Consider the following 24,757-nt stretch of genomic DNA (forward strand, 5'->3'; position numbering starts at 1 on the left):
CCATTCCATCAGAAGCACAAGTGACAACCTAGACTTTCTACTGGCTTCTGAGATATGGGGGTCAGTCTTGTGAGACAGAGCCCCGAACCTGTGTGTTCCGGGCTTACTCCAGTTAGTGTCAGAATTGAATTGAATCATAGGTCACCCGGCTGGGGTAGCAGAAAATTGCTTGGTGTGGGGAAAAGCCCACATATCTGGTCTTGTGAATGTGGTGGTAGAGTGTGAGTACAGGAGACGCAGACAGTTTTTCCTTATCAGCTATAAAGGAGCAACCTGTCAGTTGTTCCCAGGTCGCATGATAAGAACCATGTATGTGCTCTGGGTTAAAAGTCACCCCCTATTACTAGATTTTAATGCATTTCAAAGTCTCCCACAGCTGTTTATTCACAAAACCCATGAAGTATTTGGGGTAATTAATACCTAATTTGGGGGGGAGCGTTTTATACATAACCAAATATTTTCAGTTTGATCTAAATTGAAGGGGACAAAAAAGAAATGCACACGCAATAATCCAACTAGAAAAAAGTGCATTAAATGCTATCTTCATCAGATACATTTTTGAACACATAAATACGGATTAGAAAGTGTACATAATATAAAGACTAGGATATGTGTTTTGTAAGCACAATTAAATTATAATCTTTTTTATGCACACATCACAACAGATATCAAGTCTTAACAGAGAAGAAGCAAACACATGAAAAATATGTTCAAAATAAGATAGTGCAGAGGGAGAAATAATATATAATTACAATCACAGGAGTAAAAAACATTGCATATTGTGATTCAAGCAGCAGGTATATTTCATAGTCAGCAGATTGTAAGCCAGTACTGAAAGATAGAAGAAAACAAGGCACAGAAGGTCAGAAGGTATTCCTGAGAGGCTTGGATTCACCACTTAACTTCAAATTCATTTTGTGCTCCCATAATTCTTCCCACTTCTATCTGATCTAATACACTTCATTTTACGGCAGACCTACTTAGCACGTGTGTGTCTCTCAGCTTTTCAAAAAGTAAGAATTGCCTTATTCAAATTAGAACCATCGGTTCTTAGCACTGTAGTTTTTTAATTTCTGAATTCGAGTTTAATGGACGCATGCATTTAGGGAACTCGAAGACATTTTAAATATTTAAAACCTCACTAAGAAGTTACGTTTTGGGGCTAAAATATCATCTGGTAAAGCCCAAAGCCATTTATAGATGGATTGTGAAATATTCACTGTTTTAAGCTACACTCTAACTTGTTCTAACGGTACTGCACATTGAGAAAAATTGTATTTTACTTTATTTCAGAAGAGCCAAGAAATGCGTTATAAAGCAACAGGATAGCAACACTTATTGAAGATTTATAACATGTATTAAAATTTTGGCAACAAATTCCTGAGGCAGTTTTTATTCTTCTCTTGTTAGACTTAAGAAAACAGTAGTCCGCAGTGTCTCAGTTACTTGCCCAAGGTCACACAGTAAGTAAATGGCAAATGATATCTCCATCTCTCCGAAGATTCTTCTTTTCATATATCACATTAACTAGTAGAGAACAGCAGAGGGTGCAGAAATGACTTTTTCGAAGCCATGGGAGTATTTTGTGTCACTCTCTATGAAAAATTTTCAGCCATGTATTTCCAACCCAGAGTCATAAGGAATAAAGATAAGCCTCTAAAATAGCACCAAATAGCAGAAGAACATGAAATTTCTTGTGCACAATTCCCACCTCTATCAATCATGAGTTATATAACATATAGGTCATGCTAACCTCTCTAAGTCACGAAACTCTTATCTGTCAAATGAAGGTTAAAAAAACCACATTCATAGTGCTGTTATGAAGATGAACTAAAACAATAATTTAACATGCCTCTTAGCATCTGGCACAAAGAAACATTCCCTGGGCAAGACAGATGCTCTTCTTACTTCTTAACTATTCCTCCAACCCCTGAACACATTGAATAAAAGTTACTAGAGTATTTGTTATGAGCCAGACCCCATATCTAGATACTTAATATATTAAGATCTACAAAAAGATAGTATCTTAGCCTTGATTCCTTAGATAACAAAGCCTGAAGCAAATAAAAATACTGATGATTTATTTAAGTGGTGAGAATCTAGGGTATCAGGGTGTGAAACAATAAAAAGGTAAATAAACAACTGTGTATTGATGCATTCTTTTGCTGGTTACCATTTAGGAAAGAACCCAGAACTGACTCACTTCTGCAGGTGGCTCAGCAGGTGGAGTACTAGATGGGTCATATAGCACCAGTGCTGTGCTGTTTGGCCCCCAAGAAGAACATTTAGACAGGCCGCACAATGAACGCATGTCTGAGAGTGGTCAATCAGGGAAAAGGAGGAGAGGAATTATGTGCTTTTTAATCTACTGTTTCTTATTAGTCAAAATTTATCCTACAAGAAAAATACGTCATACCCATTTCTGCAATGCAATACTTAGTGACTTGGACATCCTTCTAGGATCCTAGATACCCCGACTTGTCATGTGGTGTTGCATCCAAATGCATCAAGTGAGTGGGAAGTCAAAAATTCCATGATTTCACCAAATAGACAGTGCAGCAGAAATGGCCAGAGAAAAGACTCAGGACTCTCAAAGCAAGTGAATTGTTGGCCCTCAAAAATGATAGCATCTTGGGGAAGCTAGGTGGCTCAGTCAGTTGAGCATCCAACTCCTGACTTCAGCTCAGGTCATGATCTCACAGTCCTGTGATCCAGCCCTGCATCGGGCTCTGTGCTGGGCATGGAGCCTGCCTGAGATTCTCTCTCTCTTTCTCTCTCTCTCCTTTTCCCTCTGCCCCTCCCCCTCTTGTGTGCTCATATAGGCATGCTCTTTCTCCCAACATATAAATAAATAAATAAATAAATAAATAAATAACAAAATAAAAATGGCAGCATCTTACAGGTGAAAGTAAGTTATCAAAGTATTATATTACGGGAACCAAGAGAGAAGCATGCTTAAAGGAGAAATTATAAAATGTGTCTACTGCTTCCAAGAGAGAAATAGCCACAGAAATGTCCATGGAATTGAGTAGCACAGACAACCTAGTTAATATTTGAAAGAGCATGTTCTTTGGAGGGGTCCAAAAGACAAATCAGAGTAAAAAGGAAGCATAAGTGCTATTTGTCTATCCAATATTCAAGGCCAGCCAAGAAAAACAAACAAACAAAAATATATGACATACTGGGGAACTAGATGGCTAGGATCAGAAAATAGAAATGGTGTTCTGATGTATCAGAAATATTGAGGCATCTCCTGATGGAATGAAAATACAGTGGCTCTGGGTAAGAAAAAGTTGCAACAGAGGCCATTAATTGCAGAATATGTAGAATACAATAATAAAATCAAAAGTAGCAATACTCAAGAAATATAAACAGAATTATTGGTAGAAATTATAAAGATGTAAAAAGAAACCTTGAAAAAAATAAGATAACCAGAAATAAAATATATATGTACATGACACAAGTCATTAGAGGAAGACAATTGCCAGGAAGGAAAATAAATAATTGTAAAAAATATAAGCATCAGACCTAAACTAGAAATAAAGACATATATAGCTAAAGATAAGAAATTTTAAATTTACATATGCATGTGAAAAGTTTTCATATTAGAATTAAAATACTGGAAGTCAGTGTATATGATTCCAAGGAGTGGAGTGTAAATATATGATTAATAAAAGCAATCAATAAAAAAGAAAACCAGAGAGAAGAAATAAAAAAAAGAATAAAGGCAGGGAAAATACAGCCCAGAATAAGAGATTATACATATAAGTATATATATTTTATATTCATATATCTATATTAAGAATAAGAGAATATATTCATATTATTATATATTCAGAATAAGAGAATATATATATTCATTTATATATTCATTTACATACACACACATGAGAAATGGGTGAAATGAATTAAATTTATACATACACAAATATAAATATTTTAGTAATCACAATAAATATAAATGGATTAAACTTTTTGGTAGAATACAGAAATTATCGGACTGAAATTATAAAAATCTATGATATTTACTAAAGACATATGAAAAAACAGAAACTACAATGTAGACAAAGGATCAAACTAAAAAATGAAATCTAATATATACATATATACTATACAAAACTAACTTTATTATAAAAAGACATTATTAGGAATAAAGAAAGCCTGCATTAGGGGTACCTGAGTGGCTCAGTCAGTTGACCGTCTGACTTCGGTTCAGGTCATGATCTCCTGTTTGGTGAGTTTAAGCCCTGCATCCAGCCTGGTGCTGACAGCTCAGAGCCTGGAACCTGCTTGAAGTTCTGTCTCCCTCTTGCTCTGCCCTTCCCCCCCCCCCCCACACACACCTCTCTCTCTCCCTCTCTCTCTCTCTCCCTCTCAAAAATAAAGATTAAAAAATTTTAAAGAAAACCTGTATTAAATAATGATTTAAACATCCAAAATAAAGTTAAAAAGACAAAGAGAATAAATTTAAAAAAAAATAAGGAATAGAAGAGGTTAAGCAAAAAAATATCATTACAGACAGATGATATGTACGTAAAATTTTTTAAATGAATGTGTACAACCATGTTGTTATATGTAAGGTCAAAAAATTCAACTGAATTCCTCTTTCTCAGTAACAAATATCAAGAAGTCACAGTTCATAGATGCTATTTGCAATAGCCACAAAATATGACGTGTCCTGGAGTAAATCTATAAAAGATGTTCAAGAACTCAATACAGAATATCCTAAAGCTTTATTAAAGTAATTTAAAGATAACCTAAATTAAGATAATTTGATCCTATCCAACCACATACCAAGGCTATTTTTAAAGCTATACTTAAAACTTTGAGGCATAGACATAATAATATATGCAGAGGCCAGTGAAATAAAATAGTTTATAATTTGATAAAGCATATTTAATCATATGAGAAATGGTCCTATTATATTGTTAAAGAGAAATAAAGAATTAAAATGTTACATGATAACATGACTACCATCATCCCAACTACACAAAAAAACATATAACCAAAGGAGAACAGTAGCATGTTGGATGATAATGATGTATAAATGTAGGTTCATTAACTGTAACAAAGTTACCATTAGTGGGGATGATGAATAATGAAGAAAGCTATGCATGTGTGGAGGCAGGGGGTATATAAGAAATCTTTGTACCTTCCACTAAATTTTGTTGCTAACCTAAAATTTCTCTAAAAAATAAAATCTATTTAATTTTTTTTTTAACATTTATTTATTTTTGAGACAGAGAGAGACAGAGCATGAACGGGGGAGGGTCAGAGAGAGGGAGACACAGAATCTGAAACAGGCTCCAGGCTCTGAGCTGTCAGCACAGAGCCTGACGTGGGGCTCGAACTCACGGACCGCAAGATCATGACCTGAGCCGAAGTCGGCCGCTCAACCGACTGAGCCACCCAGGCGCCCCAATAAAATCTATTTAAAAAAAAGAAAAAAGAGGGCTGCCTGGGTGGCTCAGTCTGTTGAGCATCCAACTTAGGCTCTAGTCATGATCTCAGTGTTCATGAGTTTCAGTCATGCAATTGGGCTTGCTGCTGTCAGTGCTGAGCCCACTTCAGATCTTCTGTACCCCCCCTCTCTCCGCTCCTCCTCTGCTTACTCTCTCTCTCTCAAAAATAAATAAATATTAAAAAAAAAGAAAAAGAAAAAGAAGAAAAAGGAAATCAGAAGTAAAAAGGAGTGGGGAAAATGATCCACCTTTTGTTTCTCCATTGTCTTTGTAAGAGAGGGAAAGGTATTGCCCCACCATTAATTGGCATTCCTTTCACTGATTAAAGCCAGTTAACATCATCTAAAGGTTATAAAACCAGAAGAAGCAAATGTTCTTGTGTGTATTGCCAAGAAAGAGACAATGTCCTGATAAGTAGGACACATTCTGTCAATTCATAAATATCTGTAAAATCTTTCCAGGAACATTTGGATATTTTGATTATCTATTATTTTCCATTAGTAGAACGTATAAATAATTTGTTTGCTAAAAATCATCTATTGTACCTCAATTTTTAAACAACTAATGCATATAAGTAGTATCTAGCTTTTTACATGGCATGTAATATTTGCATTAAGCTTGAAGACAAATTTCTGAACGTTTTCAATCTGATTAAATGTAGTTTTATCAAGCAGAATGAAGGATAAATAATATACATAGCTAAATCCTTTTGACAGCATTAATACTTAGCCTGAGGAGCCTGAGTCTCCCAAATGTTAAAATGCCCACATACATGGGGCGCTCGGGTGGCTTAGTTGGTTAGGCGTCTGACTTCGGCTCAGGTCATGATCTCATGGTCTGTGAGACTGAGCCCTGTGTCAGGCTCTGTGCTGACAGCTTCAGATTCTGTGTCTCCCTCTCTCTCTGCCCCTGTCCCGCTCATACTCTGTCTCTCTCTCTTAAAAAAAATATGAATAAAAAAATGGTTTAAATTTTTAAAAAAATGTACAAACACATGCACACACAAAAAGGTTTTTTTTTTTTTTTTTTTTTCATTTTTTTGATTACCATCTCTCTGGGAACTATTTCATGAACAAAAATAGAAAGTACAAGAAAATAAATGGATTTTTACCTGATGGAAAACATTAAAAGTTAATATTTCAAGTTAAAAATACTTGCCTCAATACCACATAATTTCATTTATATGTGGAATCAAAAAAACAACAACAAATAAACAAACAGAAACAGACGTATAAATACAGAGAAAAAACTGGTAGTTGCCAGACCAGAAGAAGTTAGGGGAGTGCATAAAGTAAGTGAAAGAAATTAAGAGGCACAAACTTCCAATTATAAAATAAATAAGCCACAGAGATGAAAAGCACAATGTAGGGAATATAATCAATAATTTTGTAATGATATTGTATTGTCACAGTTGGTAACTACACTTACCATGGTGAGCACTGTGTAATGTATAGAAATGTCAAATTACTATGCTGAATACCTGAGAGTAATATAATATTACATGTCTATACAATATTGTGTATTGAATGTCTATTCTTCAATTAAAAATTTAAAAATGCTCTTGTTTCCTATTTTGCTGATAATGGATAAAAATGCCCCCATTTGCAATATTTGTAATGAGTGAAATTAGATAATATGTAAAATCTAATATTAGCCAATTAAAATGTGGCTTACTGCAATGGTAATATCTGGTAAACTAAATATTTTTTCTACTTTTCTAATTTCATAAAGTGGGAAACTGTTTTATCAAAAAAAATTCCCAAATCCTACTATGCGCTTTATTTTTATGTTTTTTAACTTCAGCTTTATTTTGTTTTGTTTTTTTATCTTATGGTTTAGCTTCTTATATCACATTGAATCAACCTATTAAAATCTTATTTTTTGAACAATCTTTTAGCATATATATTTGGTTATTTTGTTTTGAAGCTATCTATTTTTTTGTTTTATTCTTTCCTCATATTTCACTTGATGTTTCATTTCTATCAGACTTAATTTTAATTATGCAAAGTACAGCTTTTATTTAAGTTGGGGCATATACGTATTTCTGACATCCTGAACTTTGATTCCAAAAAACAAAGATACAACGGTGTGAAGAAAGCTCTATTTTCCTATCCCGTTCAGTTGTACTTTGCAGCCCATTCTCTGTTCTCTGAGGCAAAGATTGCAGGTTTCTAATAGCAAAGATGCATTAAGCAATTTCAGTGCTTTGGGTACTGTTTCATACACATTTCCCAGTTTAAATTTTTAACAACTGAGAAAACATGTCTGTACACTAACGATTGCCCTTTTACCATTTCTTATCCCTCCTCCTTCCTCTTTCCCTCATTTTGGAGAGTTAGGCTTTTTTCATTCATGACTCCACAGAGGGCTAACTGAAAAGAATCACGATCTTAGCTTTTGTGTTAAAAGTTTAAGATATAGGGTAAAATCACTACATTTGGCAATGCTATTTATCAAAGAAAGGTCTTTTTTATAGCACACCCCTGATATTTCATTATATCCCCTATACTCCCTACATATACACACATACAAATACTTGATGCATTTGATTTGGGGAATGGGAGAAAGATGAAGAGGAAAAGAAAAAGAACTCAGACTCTGATGAATCCCTGAGAAGGTTCAGTGCTGCAGCCTATACTGTCCTGGGTAGCAATCAGTGGGAGACAGAATCCTGAAATAGCATCCAAACAGTCAAGGAAACCTCTGTCCCCTGTTATCCAAGAAAGTGTCAGAATCCCAGAATTCTCCCGAGTTTACCATGGCTCAAGAGTCTCAGAATTAACTGAGGTGTCTGAATCCACAAGACAAAGATTGCTCAGGGGTATGCAGAAGCCTTTCTCTTGGGCCAAGAGCCACATGAAGCAAGCACTGAGAGACATAGAGACAGAAACCTGAGGAGAATGACCTGGCAGAAATTGGCTGACCTGAAGTTAAAAGCCTCAGCCTGAAACATGAAAGGCTCACTAAGCAGATGGCGGCATGACTGGGACATGATGTGATATGCCCCTAACCCCCAGCGCATGAACACACGATTGCCATGTGTCTGATTTTTCCAATCACTCTCTTATCTAGAATTTAGTGGCTGGCCCAGGAAATGATGAAAGAAAGATGACTTAAGTGAGATTTTATTGGTCAGCCAGTAGAATGAGGAATTTAATTAAAGCCCAGTTATAGATAAATAAAATTTTCAGCACATGTGCATTTGTAACTTGATATTTATATATACGTCTTCAGACTGATGAAATTTGGCCATCTGTGTTTGATGGATGGAAAAAAAAAAAAAAAGCAGGCCCAGTATGACTTATTAATTTCCCAAGGCCACATAGCTAGAACACAGCCAGAATTGAAATACTTGTAGGCTTACACTGAGCCTACACTTTGAAATGATGTGTCTTCTCAGAAATTATTCTTTATAGTGAAGTTAGCAATTTTTTTTTGAAGGTACATGCTTTCTGCCAAACCAAGGACTATCTGGATGAATTATATCAATAAATATACACATTATATATGTGTGTCCTAGGTTTATTATCTCTCGTGCCCTCTCCTTATATATATAATATATACACACATATATATAATTTGAGGAGTTTTGCTTAAATGTTTAATATATTTTCCCATCTTCGTTTTCATTAAAATAAAGGAAAAATTTGAGTGATATTTTAAAAATTTACAAGATTATTAGAAAGTCATTATCAGATTAAAATAAATAAACTGGACATCTTCTTTGTCCAAAATATTATGTAACTGAGGTACACAGTCCCTAATCTTAAAGAATGAATATGGAGAGTTATGTTTTAATTTTGATATCATATAGTAACTCAAGCATGTGTTAAAAAGGAGTTATAGGAACATGTTGCAATGGTTCTCATCAGGAGTAAATGTTTCTATTTCAGAAGATCAGTGAAGGAGATGCCATTTGGGCCAAATCCTGACTCAATATAGTAAAGTATCTATGGGAAGAAACACAAAATAATAACAATCTAGTTTTGGCATAATATATCGAAGCCCAAAGGCCAAATGATAATACAAGTAGTATTGGGAGCATCTGTAGGATAAAGTAGGGAGCGAAAGTAGAGTCTTGAAATATCACTGGAAGATTGATCAGAGAGGGCACAGCATAAAATATTAAGGCGTTTGAAATTTATTCTTAAGAAATTAAATTACGTGACCTAAAATATAATATATAGAGATATAGATATTTAAGAGCTGTGCCTGTTCACTGAACCACCCAAAATGGTATGTGTCATCCACACAGGCTCTGATATAAATATCCCCTAGAGGTGTGCAAAATGGTGGCTCTGAAGAGAACTGTTTGCAAAATAAGGAATATATCAAAATAGCAGCGGCCAAACAAAATGAGACCTGCAAATGGAAAATGAGACTTAAAATTTAGTCCAGTGAGAACCTAAGACAGTGGTTTTAGAAATATTTGAATTAGAGAACCAAAGAAGAATGTTCTAGATATCAATGGATTGCTCTTGCCTCCAAATGCATCTTTCTTTACTGGTTCTGCAATCAAAGAGCTCTAGAGCAAGCACAATAGTAAGTTCTATCAGTAGAGAGCTCTGGAAAGACCTTACAGGAGTAAGGTGCTTTTCCTCCTACCTCTATTTTGTTGCCACTTTTGTTTCTCCTTTCTGCCCTTGTGTAGTGATTGTGCCTAAGCCCAGAGCATGTAGTTTCTTAGCAAGCTTGCTGACCCCACTCTAATCTGGTAACCACTTTACTGCTGCCCTCCTGAAATAAACAGTGCACACCCGAGACCCTTATGCTGTCCTGGCAGTAAGCAGGTCCCAAAGTTCCAACTCCCTCTCCACCTTTGCTTGCCAGTCAGCCCACACACCCTCAAGGGTAACGGCAGCTTATGCAACCCTATGGACAGCACACTGTGTATGTACCCCAGGCTCCTGACGCTTCAACTGCTTCCGTACACCTTTTTCTCTGACCACTTGCATATCAGATGGAGTGTTTTCAGCCCCTACCTATAGCTAGGGTAGCCCAATAAACATTTAATGCCATCCAATGCGATGCAACCACAACTTCTCAAAGGCAATCTGTATCCCAGCCTTGGGGAAGGGACACACTTGCCCAATTTTGTCCTTTCTTCCTTATGTATTTTGAAATTCTCTTTAGATCTTGATCATTTCTTTGCTCTTATTATTACCAATTATTTATAGTACTTTTCTGTTCAAATTAAATTGTGGTTTCTGTCTCCTGAATGCACAAGGAGGATCAAATAAAGGCAGAGGAAAGAGAAAATTGGATGTACCTGTGTTTGTTACGATTTGACACATAATAATAGAGATGATTTCTGGGAAAGTGATTAGGAAAACCAGAGAAATATCATTAGAAAACTTTCACTGTCTAATAAAGAAACTGCTTAATAAATACTTGACTGTGTGGCGGAATAACTAAGTTAATGAGATATGTCATAACACAGTCACTGTATTCTTTATTCCATTCCTTAGTTTCTAGTTCTAGACTTTAAATATTTTAATGTATACAGAGATGATTACTAGCTTACATTAATCATACTCACAATACATTTTTGTCCAAATAGGCTTTAATTTATTTACAATGAAAATATAACTCTTTAGTATGGCATAATGTTTTTGACAGCTTATCAAATATATGTTAAATACATGTATAAATTAGCAAGTCAGTACATCTTCTATCTTTGAAGCTTCAGAGAATTTCCTGGTAACAATTTGCTGTTTAGTCCCTGTCTTGCTAGTTTCAAATGAGTTATCCCTTATTTTATATCGTCGTTTCTTTAGAGAAAGGACAATGTGATTGTTTAGGTATAAATGTATTTAATTACGCTGTTACTAGATTGTATTGATTAGAAATTGGGTATTTCTTCACCTGTTCATTTACAAATTATAATTTTGGTGCAACAATTGTTATAGATGGTCAATTATAATTATTACATAGCCTCATTTTATTTATAATATGTGTGTTAGTTTCCTAGGGCTGTTATAGTAAATTATCACAAATTGGGTGCTTAAAACAATAGAAATGTATTCTCTCACAACTGCAGTGGCCCAAAGTCTAAAAATTGAGATGTTGGCAGAGCTAGGCTTTCCCTGAAGGCTCCCGGGGAGAGTGCTTCCTTGTTTTTTCCAGATTCTGAAGGCTCATATTCCTGGCATTCTTTGGTTTATAGCAACATACTTACACCTCTGCCTTTGTTTTCACATGGCCTTTTCTCCATAAGTATGTGTTCTCTGGTCTTCTTATAAGAACACTAGTCACTGGATTTAGACTCTATCTTAATTCTGTTTGACCGCATCTTAATGAATTACATCTGCAAAGACCCAATTTCCAAGTAAGATCACATTCTGAGATTCCTGGAGGATGTGAATTTTGAGGTACACTATTCAACTGGCTAGGGATAATTAATTTTGTAGGGATGTTTAATTTAAATTTGGGGAGGTTTTCTAGAACGGAGTATGAAAAAATATGAGTAAATTAGAGATAATTTCAGTTTTTCTTAAGCTACTTTCATTATCTGGAATATACTACATGTTTTTTATAGCAAACACTCAAAGAGAAAAACCAATATAGCTGGACATGTTCATCTAAGTCCCAATCCTCTCTTCTGCTTCACACTCTTTTAGCAGGGATGTTGTTTTGTTTAAGCCATTTATGGACCTTGACACAGTGGGCTAAATTTCTGCCAAGGTTCTCATAGGAGTCTAAGTGGTACTGTTCAACCTCTAGATGTTTCCCAAATAAGAAAGCAATAAACTCAATTGGCAGAGTGGCTATCTGAGACCATTGCTCATATATATCATACCAATTTTCTCTTAATTTCCTCCCTACAATATCAAGGTGATTAATCTCTCATCCTTTCAGCACAAACTGGAAGTTATAATTGATCATCTTTTCTGATTCCCAGATAGATAAGTATTTCTTGACATTTGGTTTATGAATTAAGATTGAGAACATTATTCCAGAAAAGTCTCAGTAATACATACAGTAATTAACTATAAGTCACGATTTAAGCCAAAGCATTGATATCCAATAGTGTATGACGTCCGGTATTCAAATTCTCATTCGTGACCCTACATATTTGTTTAAATATTCTCATTCTCCAAAGGGAAGTGATCATTATTAATTAATAATCATTAAATGGCCTTTTTAAGAATCTTCATAGAAGGCATGACACCTGACTTGTTCCCAATAATTGCCTTCATATTGTTAGGATATTATATCATTCTGACAAATAAATAGATAAATAGTCCAGATAATGAGCATGTGAATAAAAATAAGAAAGGGAACGGAGATTAGAATTTTAATCCAGGGCTCGTTGGGAATGGCCATATTTGAACAAAGGAGGAGACAGAAAGATTTAAAAAAATGATAGCCAGAGATAAGCTTTCTAGAGAGAGATACAGCCAGTGCAAATGTCCTGAGATGGGTGTTGAATGATGTGTTTCTAGGACAGCAAAAGAGATCAATGTGACTGCAGCACGATGAGCAAGGGTGGGATGCAGAAGCTGACATTGCAGAGTTACAAGGTGGCAGTGGAGTTAGGGAACATCCTCTAGACCACAGTAAGGACCTACATTTAGTCTGAGTAAGATCAGGCCACTGGTGGGTTTTGCCAAGAACAGTGAGATTATCTGATTTTGACTTTAAAAGATTACAAGAGCTGCTGGGTTGCCAGTAGTCTGGGTTGGGGAGGGACAAAAATGGAAGCAGTGATATTAAACAAATAAGAGACAGCTTATTACAATAATTCAAGTGGGAGATGCTTTTGGCTTTGACGAGGGTGTAAGAAGGGAAGATGGTGAGGTTTAACAGCACTTTCAAACATTTTTTATATATCCACTTAAGGAAACTCAGTGATTTTGCAACTCATGCATATTTACATAAGTAAACTGCCTCTTGTCAAACTCAGCATTGACTTGCACATTTTTAAAGCCAATGGTCAAATCTCAGCCTCCATCTCACAAAATTTGCTCTCTGACTGTTAGGGATACATAGTGGTGGGGAAGTCCATGGGTACAAAAGGTTGGGGGAAGGGAGTAAGGAATTTGTCAGCCATGTCTAACCTGAGATAGCTACCTATATGCCACCTGGATGGATATATTGCATAGACAGTCACATATATAAATCCAGACCATACTAGGAAGGTTCAAGTTAGAGAAATACATTTTAAAGAGGTATTTTGGGTACTTTTAGCAGTGAGGAACAATAAGATCAATAAGGGAGCGAATCTATCTCAAAAAGCAAAGAGAGCATTTGATGTTAAGAAATCAGAAAGAAGAGGAAGCAGCTGCAAAGGGAAGTAGAAGGGCATGAGCTATTGAGGGAGGAATAAAACCAAAAGCGAGCTATGTGCTGGAAACCAAATAAAGGCAGTGTTCCAAAGATATGGGAGTAAATCATGAGCTGTGGTAAATACTGCTACCAGGTCAAGTGAGATAAAGACTGAGAATTGATCCGTGGCTTTAGCATTGTGGAAGGCATTGGTGGTTCTGATGAGAGACCATTTACTTCAGTAAATGTGGACAAATCACAGAAGCTCTGAGCTTCTGTGTCTGGATGTATAAATCGTAACATTAAGTGACCCATGTACCTCATTACCATGTGGCTCAAATAAGAGATAATTTATATCAGAAGCACCTTAACATTGGCAAAATATTGTACAAATATAAGGGAATATGCCTTTTATTATTAATTATAATTGACGTTCTATGCATGTCTTCTCCTTGTCAATGAACTTTATTAAACAACTGTTTGCTATACTTTTTGGTTTTGTTTTCATCAATATGCTTTTACTCTATGTCTTAAAAGATAAAGATATAATTTCTTTAAGATAATTGGTATTAGAAACTCTTTACTAACCCTTTCTCTTTGAACTACGTCATCTATGTGTTTCTGCTAAAAAGCTCTAATGTGCTTAGGTCTGAATTTCATTTTTATAGAGTTCCCACACTTCAAAAAGAAGTGCTCAACAGCAGGCAGTGAACAATCCATTTTTTAAAGAGGGATACGGGTTTGTATTGTCTTGTAAATACAGATGTATAGTAGACGTATTTAGTGCAGAATTTTTTGAGTTTGAAAATACAATGTTATGCAAAGCATGTGAGGATCTGATTTTGCTGCTGTTACTAAATTTGTGGTCAGAGGACAAGACATTTGAATCTATCTCAAATCTTAGTTTCTGAAAATAATGCATCTAGATCTTTCTCTAAATTCCTTCCTTCCTCTTAATTACTATGATTCATTTCTGAGAATGATGCCCAAAGATATTTGCTCCCCTATTTCTAGTTACTTCCTTTCTTCCAGCTTTTCTGGGTATCATATTTTATCAAATTGTAAGTAACTTTTTAGGTACACTGTGCTACTCTTTTCCCATAAAACCCTTAAGTGTGTCTTTTAAACTCATTTAAATTTAATTTTAAAAAAGAAAAACCACCTAGATTGCTCTTAAAACATTTTATTAAGGCATTCATTGTCTAAATACATACATACACCCTGGTTGTGGAAAATAATATTAAAGAACTGACATTTAAAATTTTTTAAAATGAAATCCAAATATTTCATTGGCCTGCCATTTAAAATTCACTTCTGAGAAAAATATTATTGATATGTTAGGCATATTCAGAACCTATTGAAAGTGTATAGACAGATGAGTTAATAACTACATTTTATATAATTCCTGAAGTAATTAAATTTCTGTGTTTCAAAAATTGATAAGGTATTTAAAGAAAATATTTAAATAAAGTTGAATCTGCAATTATTATATACTTATTGTTAGGTAAACAATGATTTTCTGGATGCTACAGTAGAAATAATGTTGAATAAAGCACACAATCTGCCTTTAAGTGATTAATAATGCAAGAAAAGAGAGAAGGTCAAAATTATTTATAGTGATTTTAATCCACATTAGGTATTGTGCTAGATCCTGGAGATATAATAGTGAATATGACAATATTTCTTTTCTTTTGGAGCTTACAGTCTACTGGGGGAAATAAATGAATAAGTACATAATTAAAATAACATCTGATAAACGTTATAGTGTAAATAAAAAGAGTGCAACGAGAATTCAGGGAAAAAGCACTTAATTCAACCTTACAGATACAAGGAAAGTGTTCTAGTGAGAATAACATTCAATTCAAATCCTGAAGGAATGGAGAAGAGGGATGAAAGAAAGTGAAAACAGGAAAACTAGATAAACTTAAGTAAGAACACAACATATTTGGAGAAGTAATATAGTTCACCAGATTTTAAAGGTGACGTGTATTATGAAGTAATTTTGTCCCCTCCCCCCCATTCTTATGTTGAAGTCCTAACCCTGGTACCTCCTCAAGTGATTGAATTTGGAGACAGGTTCTTTGCAGAGGTAATTAAGAGTAAATGAGTTCATTGGGGTGGGCCTTAATGCAATATATACAGTCAGTGTCTTTATAAGAAAAGGATATGAGGATATAGACACTCAAAGAGGAAAGACCACGTAAAACAGAAGAAGGTGGGCACCTACAAGCCAAGACAAGAGATCTCAGAACAAATCAACTTTGCTAACACCTTGATCTTGGGACTTCCAGCCTTCAGAACTGTGAGGAAAAAAAATTCTGTTGTTTAAGTCTGTTGTCTTTTGTCACAGCAACCCTAGTATATCAACATACCATGAAATGTGATTTAAAATATGAATCAGGAAACCGTAAGGAGTTTTTTGAGCTATTTTACAAATTTGGACTTCATTGTGAAGTATTCATAAAAGGTTTACATTGCTGTAATCAGCGGAGTACTGACTTCAAAATGTCACTCTACCTGCAATCCTAAATAAATTGACAGGAGACATGAATAAAGGTGGGAGAGTAGGAGGACGGTGCAAGTGACCCAGCGGGAGATGATGGCAGTCTTCACTAGAACAGATACAGTGAGGACAGCAAAAGAAGTGAATTGCCTCAGGACACTTGAAAGGTGGAATTGCCAGGATTTGATTGACCATATGTGAGTGTTGTAGAAATAGACAAGCATGCCTCCTACTATTAGAAAGTGGAACACTGGTTGGATGGAGATGCCTTTCACTGAGTGGATGATTATAAAATGCTGGAATATACAACAAATAATCTCCCTTTCAGGATGAAGGCACATATTTCCTTAGACCCTGGGAGTATTGGTACTTGATGGTTCTCATATGAACTGCTTCTAGGAAATGCCATCACCTGAAGAAGCATCGTTTCTCAGAGGTAAACTTTTTTCTCAGAAAGTAGCTCACACAACCAATGGCTGTTCAAGGTATTTGTGTAAAGGCTGGGCCCCTTTCCCTCAAGGAAGGCAACCCTGAAAGCCTATGAAAACTCCAGAGACCCTGGGGTATCTGCTGTGGTCTGTAGTCAAACTATATTGTTCTTGAAGTTCAAATTTTCCCATTGCCCATTTCTGTTTCCTTCATTCTGGTATAGGTGTTGTTTCTCAGACACTATCCAGTAAACCCCCTGCCTGTACCTTTTTCTTTCAGTACCTACAGTTAATACAGTTGAACCAGGAATTGTCCTAGGAACCAGAATTTAAAATGGGATTTTGGGGCCTGGATCATTTACTTGATGGCTAATTGGCAATGAGGTCCTGCATACTGGTGGTATGTGGAATAGTGGCAGCCCCAGGTTCACTAGTGGTACAATTCGACTACTAAGGAATTTAGCTGGGGCACTAATGGAAGGAAATGCATTTAATGGTACAATAGCTCAGGCAGTTGCAAACTATGTGGGAAATGATGACCATAGGGACTGTGGTATCAGTTGACTGTAACTAGCTGTTACCAATATGTCAAAGAAAGACAAAGAAAAACTGAGATTGTTGATCACTAATTTAAGTGGCTATGAAAGTCAGAAGGCCATTTTTAAAAACACATTTATCTTCTGTACTCAAAGGACAGAAACTTAAAAATTAGGCCCAGGACTTAGTTCTAAGTATAGACTAATCCCTGGAGAGGTCGGATTCTCTCTTCTGAAGTCAGAACACTGATTGGAAAGGCAAGGGACTCAGCTTGAGCCAATATGTTTGATGTATCTTGATGAGGAACATAAGGCAAGCTGAGGGCAAAGTATAAGCTAGCATTCCCCTTCCACCCAAGGTGGGTGTGTGTGATATTCCTCAGGGACTCCTGGCTGCCCAAGAACAAAGTAAAGGAAAGAAAACAAAAGATAACTGATAGAGATCACAATTATGCAAGACATGAGTCTCCATCAGTTTATAAATATCTTAGTAAATTATAAGAAAAAGGCAATCTTACCAATAGCCTCACCTCCAGAAACCTATAGACTCAGTTTCCTGGAACCCCAACATCACTCTCCCCTCCATAGTGATGTGGGGAACAAAGGCAAGAAGGAAATAGCAGGTTAAACTAAATTTCCTTATAACTTGGAGCCCCTTGACAAATACTTGAGGCAAATACAGAGTAGAGCATTTCTCCATGAACCCCCTACAGTTCTAATGTTAATGCCATACTAGGAAAAAAAAACAACTTTAGCTTGATAACAGCAAGGCTTCAGCTATCTTAGGAGTCTTATTTAGCATATCAAAGTCCTTCCGGAAGCCTTCCTCTGCCTTTACCTCCCCAACTCCATAGTATATATAACCAGTCACTCTTCACAACCCCAGTGCAGCTCTTTGTGCCCATGGGTCCTGTCCCCGTGTTTTAATAAAATCACCCTTTTGCACCAAAAACATCTCAAGAACTCCCTCTTGGCCATTAGCTCTATACCCCACCACATTTCAAAACCTCATGTTTGACATCTAGCTTTGCTAATAGAATGATGTAGGGATATCTCCTACTTGATAGTACCATTCACCCCTTCCTCAGGATCTGTTCAATCTTCTCATCCTGACCACCAGATTATAATGATGGTCAAAGAGAAGTGGTTCTGGGGCCTTCTAGTTGTAGAAAGGGACCTAGTCAACATATGCAGGGAGAAGCCATTATAAGCACTGGATTCTGAGGTGGCTATGCCAAAGGGAGGGGGTATGTTGTTGGAAAATTGCCATCGTAGAGTGAACACAAGGCCAGAAAACTCACCAGCTAACTGTTTTACAGGAGAACCCAGGAGATGCTTTATTATTAGTGAAGGGAACAACAAGCTTGCTGAGAGGCTCAATGCTGGCTATCTTCTCTGGGATAGGAGTGACAATATAGAATGCTAATAAAGAACTGGTCTCCTTCATAGCATAAGGAAAGAAAGTGATGATAGGATCTCAAAAAATAGATACCAGATGACTATGTTAAGCACAAGGAGATAGCAAGAGTACAATTCAGTACTAAACAGTATAAATGTCGGATTGGCAGTCAGAATTCCTGAATTGCAGAGATTATGGAAAAAGTGAACAGAACTGAGTGTTTCTAGGGGAAAAGAAATGTGCAGCCAATTAAAGTATTTCTCATGGTATAGAATTTTTAAAAGTACAGATGAATATCAAAGATGAATAGTGGGTGAAGGCAGACAATCTAATAAAATCATGATCACTTACTCAGTCTCTGGACCCGACCCAGGACTCAGACTTGGAACCCACTGACTGAAGTAGAGGCCAGGTTCCCTTGAAGAAAAATGCCATAACACCTTGCCAAGTGCAATGAGTAATTCTTCCCTAAATGCACTTACTGCCAATTAGATGGTAATCATACATAGGGTGAATTGGAATACTCAGACACTTCAAAAACTATTGAAGTTGGCATTGATACATAGGCCACAAAACATCATCATGGATTGAATAATGAAAAATGGAACCCTGTTTTCCAGCTCTGACTCACCATGAGTCCACTGGGTCCATAAAACTATCCGGGAGCCATTCTAGCAAATGCACAGCTGGAATAAACATACTTGATAATTAGCAGAACCACCACAGTAGTTCTTTGGCATAAGGGTAAGAGGTATCTCATTGGGAAAGCCACATGGAATCCTCTAAAACTGCATGCCCAGCCAAAACATAAATCAAAAACAGTATTGCATCTGGGAAGCAGGGAGAATAGCAGAGATTATTGAAGTCTTAAAATATGCAGAGGAAGTGGTCTCAGACATATCCCTATTAAACCAGCCTGGCTCATACAAAAACAGGCAGATCCTGGCAAAGGAATACTTTAAAAAGTGATTGCCTCAATTGCATCTGCTGTGCCAGATGTAGTATCTTAGCAGATTAACATATTTTTGTTAATACATTTTCTTTGCCATCCCTGTCAGAAATGAGATTCAGAATCAGCCATTATTGATGTGACATAAACATTTACTTCATGCCCTGGTAAATTCTCCCATTTTCTGACATCAGTAGTAGTGAATGCCCTGTTTTTTTGTTCTGGGAATCGAAAATACATACTTTGAAAGAGTGGGGATCAAAGATAACGAAGTTTCGAGAAATGGCATATGGATGGCAGTGAGCACAAAGTACAAAAGATCTCTGAAATTCAAGTTAACGGCCACCAGAGAGTATACTCAATGGAAGAGGCACTAGCCAACCAAGTAGACAGAATGGCACATAACCAACTGACCTGAGCAAACTTCTATCACCGAGCAGTGGCACAATGAATGATTCGTAACAGTAGCCATAGTGGCAGGGATCATGGCTGTACATGGCCCCAGTAGCATGGGCTCCAACTCTCCAAGCCTGATGTCCAAATAACCAGGAGTGTAGACCAGTGAGAACCCCCTAATACCTGTTGTTACATTTCTTATGGAGTACCACTTCCAACTTGAAGCAATAGTGATTCTTCTTGATCGGGCTCCATATCCATTCCAGTTAGGGGTTTATCTTTCCTATAGGGCTTTGGCCAGCATAAAATTCAGAGTCTTGCAAACATGTAATCCTACATAAAACTACTTCAGACCATGGAGACCACTTTATAGCAAAGAGGTATGCCAGGGAGCTCATGACCATGACAGCTACTGGTTGTACTGCAAACCATACCACCCAGAAGCTGCTACCCTGATAGAGCCACAAAACAGATTTTGAATCGCAGATGATACAAAACTTTGAAAATGATACTCTGGAGTGATGGGGATCCATCATCCATACACCAGGATGCAGCAGATATCCTACAACAACTATCACAGTATGGTGTTGGATCCTGAACAGGTAGAATACATAAATACGGGAATCAAGGAATGAAAATAGAAATGTTCTACTTATTGTCATTCCACAAATGGTGAATTCATGCTTCTTGTCTTCACAACTTCAGGCTTTGTGGGTCTAGAGATCTTGGTTGCCTGAGAACAACACTTTTACCAAGAGACAGAGTAAGAGTATCACTAACCTTTATATACAGCTACCAGCTGGTGATTCCATCCCTTCATGATAAAAATGAGTATCTCATACTAGTAAGAGAAGAGGCAAAGATGATCTTACACGGTGGGGAGCAGGAAAAAACTCATATGGCAATTATTTGTGGTCTGTCTTGCTATTCCCCTATCCAATATTAGTTGCAAATGAACAAATGCAGCAGCCACCACCTGAGAAGGACATGTTGAAAACAGGCAAACCCAGAAACCTCTGGAATCAGTATCTGGATCATCCCACTCTATAACCTACTTGGGTTAACAAAAATACTTTGAGAGGGCATGGAGAATCTAGACTGGGCAGTGAGAGAGAGAAATGTTAGGTGTCACCTTGAGAATTACAGCACTGGTGGAAGCATTACTTGTGCCATTTACCTTCTTCTAAGTTACTCCAGAAAGAGGCCAATAGGAATCTTAGGGAATCTATACCTAGCTGGGGTTGATGCATGTTGTAAGTCATGAACTTTGCTGAGTCACCCAGACTACCCTTCAGAAAGGAGGCAGTCATTCATCCAGCTACAGGAATGCTGTCAGTGCTGGCTCACCACTGAGGCTTTCTAAGGAACTGCTCTTGGCCAAAGGAGATGCATCTCTTGAAGTTACTAACCTTCCTTCAAGAGTCAGTCAATGTCTAATGACCGCTGACTGCCATGGTACAATGGTTTAACTCCCTTGCCTCAATTTGGACAACCCCAAGGGTCCATCCCAACTCCAGAGCTCACTGCGTTACTGGCTAAGCTTCTATTGCTACTGTTGTTACAAGCTACTCCTTCTCTCAGCCAACTCAACCTTCCTGACATCTATAGGAGATGTTCCCTATTACTTTCCCTGAAATTTCTTGCAGGCAAATTTTCATTCTAGAGTCTGTTTCCAGGGAAACTTACCTAAGACAGGAAACATGAGTACAAGCAAATTGGAAGAAAGAAACATATAAAGAACTTAGTTAATTTTACGGTGCTTTGGAATCTTCAGGAGTCTGGTGGATATATGGACTTAAAGCTCATTAAAGTGATATGGGATGAAAATGTCCATCGATGGATGAATGGATAAAGAAGATGTGGTATATATATACACACACACACACACACACACACACACACACACACAATGGAGTATTATTCGGCAATCAAAAAGAATGAAATCTTGCCATTTGCAACTACGTGGATGGAGTTGGAAGGTATTATGCTAAGTGAAATTAGTCAGTCAGAGAAAGACAAAAATCATATGACTTCACTCACATGAGGACTTTAAGAGACAAAACAGATGAACATAAGGGAAGGGACACAAAAATAATATAAAAACAGGGAGGGGGACAAAACAAAAGAGACTCATAAATATGGAGAACAAACTGAGGGTTACTGGAGGCGTTGTTGGAGGGGGGATGGGTTAAATGGGTAAGGGGCACTAAGGAATCTACTCCTGAAATCATTGTTGCACTATATGCTAACTAATTTGGGTGTAAACTTAAAAAAATAAAAAATAAAATTAAAAAAAAAGTGATCTGGGCTGGAAGTATATTTGTGAGGTAGAGACACAGAGATGGTAACTGGTGTCGCAAGAATACAGGCCACCCAGTGGCAAGTGTTTGAGAAGAAAACAAAGCGTAGGGTGGAATACTGAAACAAAAATGCAATGGGTGGGCAGAGGGTTAGAGTCTGGCAAAACAAAAGTGGACACTGAGGAAGGAAGAAGGCATTTAAGAAGGATCCTTGAGGGGCGCCTGGGTGGCTCAGTCGGTTAGGCATCCGACTTCGGCTCAGGTCACGATCTCGCGGTCCGTGAGTTCGAGCCCCGCGTCGGGCTCTGTGCTGATGGTCAGAGCCTGGAGCCTGCTTCCGATTCTGTGTCTCCCTCTCTCTGACCCTCCCCCGCTCATGCTCTGTCTCTCTCTGTCTCAAAAATAAATAAACGTTAAAAAAAATTTTTTTTTTAAAAAAAGAAGGATCCTCAATAGATACAAGTAATAGTGAGAAGTCAAAAGAGCTACGGTGTGAAAATTCACCTCTCACAAAAATGTTAGCATTGATGTCCCAGACAAGAACAAAACATAGTAGCGGAGGCAAAAGCCAGACTGCAACAGCTGAAACAACGTGTGCTAGAGATCTGGATTCGTGAACATCACATAAAGCTTCCAAGAGGTTTAACTGTGCAAGAGAAGAGAGAGATGACTGAAGCAAGATCTGGGATTGAATGAGGCATTTTAAAACTTCTTATTTTTTTTTTTTTTGTATCAGAAAATCATGTGAACACATAAACCACAAATTCCTAAATATAAAATATTTCTAAAATATTCCAAAGAGAGACAAATGAGGTGCTATGGCAGTTGTGCATGGATATATCTCCCCAACAAGAAATTCTAAAAGTGTTGAAAATAAAGCTCGTAAGTAGCAAAATATGTGTGGGTAGTTTGAAGAATCTCTAGTTCTCTTACTTTATTTATTTAATGTTCAGGCTATTGCTTCATGAGCAGAAGTGATATTAGCATTTTGCTGCAAGTTAAAAGCTATGAAAATATATTTGCTAGGGGAATATATTAAGGTGAATATAATAAAACTAAAATTTTAGTATTTAATATTTAATAAATACAAACATTTAGGGTTAACATTTAATGTATACTTAAGTTATTGATTATAATACTATTTTCGACTAACACAGACAAGAGACCTGCCTACTAACTCATGTTTAATAGTAAAAATATGTCTTTCAGTTTGTCCATTAAGAACTAGGAATTATGTATTGTATTAAAAACTTTTGATGTTCACACATGTAGGAGGAAAAGAAGTTTAGCTATTTTAAAGAGTTATCCCATGAAATGTTTGAGTACTTTAGGCTATATTTAAGTTTTAAAGCTCTGGGATATAGCTAGGGGCTAATTTAGTTCAGCATTCTAGACGAAGTGTTAGTATTTACTTAGCTGTCAATGATCCCTTCATAGCTTTCTAACAGCTGAATTTCTATTGACTCTAAGTGCCAACTATCCAGTCAGACATGGCTGTCCAGTGGTGAGGGAGAGAGGGAGAGAGAGAATGAAATCAGATGCATTGCGTAAAGCAGAAGTAAAATGTTAAACACCAAATCACTAACAGCGTTATGAAAATTTGGGGGGTTGGCCTAAATATGGGGATGGTATAGTGAAAATAAAAGGATGCCAACTTGTTTTGAAAGTCATTTTTTGAGCAAGCACATTCTAAGTGTTTGAACTTGTTTTGAAAATATTATCAAGAACAGGTATAAGCTTGAAGATTAGATATCTAGGTGAAATTCAGTTTAACAGTGTCAAATAAATTTAAGGATGGGGAAACTCATGTTTGGTTTGCATAAAATAAACTCAATATTCCCTATGTTGACTGAATACATACAAACAATGAGTTGTGACTGGGAATCAAATGTATAGAAAAAAATAATAAAGCAGTGATAGAGTTCTGCGTATACTGGATCTTCCCATATAGCTACTTTGAAAGAAAGTGTGTTGTTCTTTTCTTTAGGCTCCTGTCCCTCTCAGCTGTAAATAATTGATAAAAAGGCATAAATTCAAGTCAATGATAGCCATTCAATAGCTTGGTCAGCCAACTTTGGCTTGTGGCTTTTGATGAATAGATAAACTGAACAGATCACATGGTACTCAATGGACTTGGTACTCAATGGACTTGAGAATCTAAGAACTCATTTCTTCATCTGTTGATAGGTGTTAAAGGTAGACATGCATGTACTCTGTTGGGAGAGTACATGCAAAGCAGAGAAATCAAAGGCAGGTGCTCAAAATGGAGATACACATGTAGGAGTGGGCAGGATCAGAGAAGAGAGGAAAGAGAACAGAGAAAATAGTATTTGGTCTGCAAATGTTCCATAGCTTCTTTCCCTACTGCAGCCTATGTTCATTTTTTCCCTAAGTTATCAGGCATCTGTACCTTTTCATACACTTTTCCTAAGACCATTTAATTAATTCAAAGTGTACAGAAAAAAGGGAAAGGAAAGGAAAGGAAAGGAAAGGAAAGGAAAGGAAAGGAAAGGAAA

Source organism: Panthera uncia, chromosome C2 (genome assembly GCF_023721935.1).
Source record: "Panthera uncia isolate 11264 chromosome C2, Puncia_PCG_1.0, whole genome shotgun sequence".
In the NCBI taxonomy this organism is placed as follows: domain Eukaryota; kingdom Metazoa; phylum Chordata; class Mammalia; order Carnivora; family Felidae; genus Panthera; species Panthera uncia.